General features: G+C 47.1%; 1 pseudogene; it reads left to right on the top strand.

The window, feature by feature from the left end:
* Positions 1–614: 614 nt before the first annotated feature.
* Positions 615–4486, top strand: LOC141027869 (AAA-ATPase ASD, mitochondrial-like; annotated as a pseudogene).
* The last annotated feature ends 515 nt before the right edge of the window (positions 4487–5001 follow it).

Raw genomic sequence — 5001 nt, 5'->3', positions numbered from 1 at the left:
GTTAGGCGTGAGTGCACATCTGGTTGCAGGCGTGTTCTTGAGGTTGCAGAGGTTGATTTGGTTGGGTATGTTGTGTTGTCGATGGTCTTGGGCCTAGGCACTCTTGTATCCGGCTCGGACGATGTTCCTTGAGTGCTAGTCGGGTGTGTGTGGTCTTCGCCGGTTTTCCTTGATTAACCGTGCCATGTACGGTTTTTAGGTCCGGTTTCCCTTATTAACTGGACCAATTCTCTTCTTCTTAATGCAATGCGGGAGCTCCCCGCCCTTTGACGAGGTTCCGTCAAAAAAAGAAATTTCAGTGGTGTTGCCGATGAATTGACCCAAATAAGTGTGTGTGCGTGCGCGCGTGCGCACAAGGTCCCGCTGTTATTGGGAGTATAATGTTCTAACCTATGTTGATAGCCAGATTCAAAAAAATGTTGATAGCCTTATAATCGTATATTTGCCAACTATTATTCCGTAATAAAGCTTATGATTTTCCTTAAAAGAAATCGTCATTTCTTAATTTCCGGATGACCAAAAGGTCGAGTTCTATTAAAATCTCAGCAAATGAAGTAACATAGGAATAGCAGAGGCTGAAAAATGAAGGCTCTCAGTGAGCCGTTCTGACAACGATATAGTGATCGTTTGGTGGCCCAATGACATTCATATAATTTTTAATATGTTTGAAATAGCTTGTACTTCAAACTTTTATAATAGATGTTGGTATAAGAAAAGCGAAGGCTCAGAAGAAAAGAGAAGATTGACGTGAATCCGTACTTTTAGCCCCCCTCATGCTGAGTTAAAGGCAACTTCAGGTGACAGGCCCGTGGCCTGGCCCGGCCAGAAGTACGTCATGACTGCTTTTTGCCTCGGCAGACCCTGGACCAGCAAGCTGGTGTATATGCTTGCGTCGTCGGCAATAGGTTGGTCACTACCAGGCTATTTAGACCGTGACGTAGGATTCGTGGCGAGCGGTGTGGTACTAATGTTTCTTTCGGCACGGTGTGGTTTGTACACGCCCGACCGAGCGGTGTACTCGTTCACGGCCCAGCGAGCCACCTCGATCGTCTTCCGTCCAGCTAAGCTGTGCCTTTCCCAGGGAAGAAAAAAAAAAGCTAAACTGTGCCTTGTCCTCGGGGGTCATCAGCACCATGCAAATCGTCACCCATGCTTCATCTCGCTGACGACTCAGCACGATGCCGACCTCATGCATCTCTGATTAGTTTCAAAGCTACCTACTATTGTATAATACACATGCAAAATTTTATACTAGCCTGTTGTAACAAGATGCAATCAATCGTCTAAAAAATGTTTCATGATGCAATTAACAATCGCAATCCTGACGCATCTGGTTGGCTACAAAACTGAGCTAGCCAAGTCTGCATTTGCCATTGGATCCATTAAGTAATCTCGTTTCCATGGACTGTTCGATCAACGCTCGCCGGTTCTCCTCACCTGCTCCGGCCCCAACGATCACGACAGCACGTGCTTAGCTAAGCTTCAACTTCAGCAAAATCACCACACACGCATGTCATTATATACGCAACATGTACACGCATGTCCAGTCCAGTCCAGGTCACTACGGCTTTACATCCACACAATATCAAGAGGAGCGCTAGGTCCGGCCATGGCACCGGCGGTGGTGGAGAGGTGGGCGGGGCTCGGATCGGCGGTGGCGACCGTCATCTTCCTCTGGTCCGTGGTGCAGAACTACGTGCCCCCCACCTTCCGCCTCTACCTCACCACGTGAGCCGCCAAGCTCGCTGCCTTCTTCAATCCCTACCTCCAGATCACCATTTCCGAGTACGGCGCCGAGCGCTTCCAGCGCAGCGACTTCTTCCTTGCCGTCGAGGCCTACCTCAGCGATGCCTGCGCCCGCCGCGCGCGCAAGCTCAAGGCTGAGCTCGGCAAGGACAGCAAGAACCTCCGGGTCTCCGTGGACGACCACGAGGAGGTCACTGACGACTTCTCCGGGATCACCATCTGGTGGTACGCCTCCAAGAGGCAGTCCAAGGCCAACGTCATCAGCTTATACCCCGGCGGGGACGAGAGGCGCTTCTACCGAGTCGTCTTCCATCAGCGGCACCGCGACCTTGTCGTTGACTCCTACCTTCCTTTCGTACTCGGCGAGGGCCGCGCTGTCACTGTGAAGAACCGCCAACGCCGCCTCTTCACCAACAATGCTAGTGGTAGTTGGAACCCCTACAAGGGCAAAAGCGTCTGGAGCCATGTCCCCTTCGAGCACCCCGCCACCTTTGACACGCTCGCCATGCACCCCGATGAGAAGGAAGCTGTCATCGACGACCTCATGGCCTTCCAGGAGAGCAAGGAATACTATGCCAAGGTCGGCAAGGCATGGAAGCGTGGGTACCTTCTTTACGGACCGCCTGGCACCGGCAAGTCTACCATGATCGCCGCCATGGCCAACTTCCTCGACTATGACGTCTACGACCTCGAGCTCACGGCGGTCAAGAACAACACCGAGTTACGGAAGCTCTTCATCGAGACAACGGGCAAGTCCATCATCGTCATAGAGGACATCGACTGCTCCGTCGACTTCACAGGAAAACGCCGCAAGGACAAGAAGGCCTCAAGCAACAAGGACTCCGACAACGATGACAAGCCCAAGCTACCGATAGAGCCAGAGAAGGACGATGCCACCAAGGTGACGCTCTCGGGCCTGCTTAACTTCATCGACGGGCTGTGGTCTGCTTGCGGAGGTGAGCGGATCATCATCTTCACCACCAACCACAAGGAGAAGCTGGACCCGGCGCTGATCCGGCGGGGCAGGATGGACAAGCACATCGAGATGTCCTACTGCCGCTTTGAGGGCTTCAAGGTGCTCGCCAAGAACTACCTAGATGTCATTGAGCACGAGCTGTTTGGGGAAGTCCAGCGCCTGCTCGAGGAGACCGACATGTCGCCCGCTGACGTTGCAGAGAACCTGATGCCCATGTCGAAGAAGAAAAAGAGGGACCCGGATGTGTGCTTGATAGGCCTAATCGAGGCGCTCAAGCAGGCCAAGGAGGAAGCGGCGGCGGCCAAGGTGAAGGAGGCAGAGGAGGCTCAAGCGAAGAAAGCCAAGGAGAAAGAGGAGACAGAGGTGAAGAAAGGCAAAGACAAAGACAAAGCACCCGAGGCAGCCAATGGGGATATTAAGCAAGGTGACAAGTGAAGTGACATCACAACAGGAAGCCAAAGAAAAAGAATGAGCTTGTTCACTAGTGCTCCCTTACAAAACAAAAATGCAGTGTTTGGTGAGAGAAAAATAATGCACCTCTCAACTGAAACAATATTTCTTTCTTCTCTCACTTGTAATGCTGCTGCATATAAAGCGTGCAACAATACAAAATGCTACAGTAACAAGAACCACACGCTTTTCATACACCAAAAGGCCAACAAGTTTTTTTCAGGGAATTAAAAAATAAACATGGTATCATGCAGGCTTCATTACCATTTCACCAACACAATGTCGCCACTACGCATGACAGTGACAATACGCAATTAGCAATCGAATTTCTCCTGCTCCTAGAGTTAATTAAGCAACCCAAATCTGAATTGGCCCGTTCATTAATTAATTAACTAATTAAGCAACCCAATTCTGCATTCCTTCAGCCCTGACCAAATGTAACATGATATTGTTGTAAGAACAGAACAAAAACAGAGCGTCGTTTACAAAACAAAAAGACAGCAGTCTAGCGTATATAACTCGCCTATAAAACTTCCTTGCTCTGATAAAGTATACAAATGCTACAGCAGACCCGAAGACACAGACACATGCCAATGATCAGGAAAGAGAATGCGAAGCATTGCTTACCAGCGCACGCAAGCTCACCTTGTGGTCACCATGTTGAAGGTGGTGAAAAATGGTTCAGCCCGAACACCTCTGACGTTATGATGAGCATGTTTTGATGGATACTAGACCATGAAGGCGCGCGTTGCCGCGCCCGTCTATTTTAGAAATAATAAATTTCAATCATGTATATATTTTGAACAGTTCAAATTTACAATGCTTACGCCACATGACTGCTTGAATACTTAACATTGGTTATGTTCTAACACAAATATATTACCAGCAAAAAGACAATACACAGTTCCAAAGTAGACATTCATTAATGCATTTGTCTGCGTTAGCACTTGAACAGGGAGGAGTATGCACAAACACATGCCCTCGCCGAGATAGGACATGTGTATGAGCTTCAGGTCTAGTTAGGCTGACCGTTCACTGAACAAACACTAACCATGTAATACCTATATAATAAAACGAAAGATGAGCTATAGAATATCAGAAGAGCTTCTATAACCTACAGTTTCAGGGCAAAAAATGGCATGTACTAATCTGAAAAGGTACATTATTCATAAGCTACGCTATGACACACTTGTTCGAACTTAGGCTACATTTCATCAGTATGCAAATGCTATGTTTGGAGATGGTATTATTATTAGCAAGCATGTAATATAGTCACAATATATATTATTATTATCAGTTGTACTACGACCTTACATAAATAACAAAAGTCAATATACATTTCATTTTCTTAAGTACGTAGATGATTGTCTACCAAATAGCAAACCTACAATAGGAGAATGCTAAACATAAAGAATGCTGAAAAGGCGACGATCAAATTTTGTAGTTCATTTCAGCAATCCTTCACATAAATATATGGGACTAACCAAAGTGTGACCTTAAAACACATTACGCTAGAAGTAAAGAAAATAAAGGTCCAACGCTAGCACACAAATATCCATACGCAAGAACAAACAATGGAAATCACATGATAGTATCATAACACGAAGCTTGAGCATTACATCAATCACTTTCCCATGTCATACAAATAATGTCACAGAAAAAGCATACCTAGAACATGCCATAGGGAAGCGTCATGGAAATAACCATATTGCCATGCTATGCGATTTGTCGGTATCCTTCCACTGCAAGTTTATGACCACCACATGGTGGTACATCAAACTCTACCTTATCATGGCCCATGACCTCTGAAACATTATATTGCCCAATGT

Source organism: Aegilops tauschii, chromosome 7 (assembly GCF_002575655.3).
Source record: "Aegilops tauschii subsp. strangulata cultivar AL8/78 chromosome 7, Aet v6.0, whole genome shotgun sequence".
Classification (NCBI taxonomy): domain Eukaryota; kingdom Viridiplantae; phylum Streptophyta; class Magnoliopsida; order Poales; family Poaceae; genus Aegilops; species Aegilops tauschii.
This window is presented reverse-complemented; position numbering and strand designations above follow the sequence as displayed.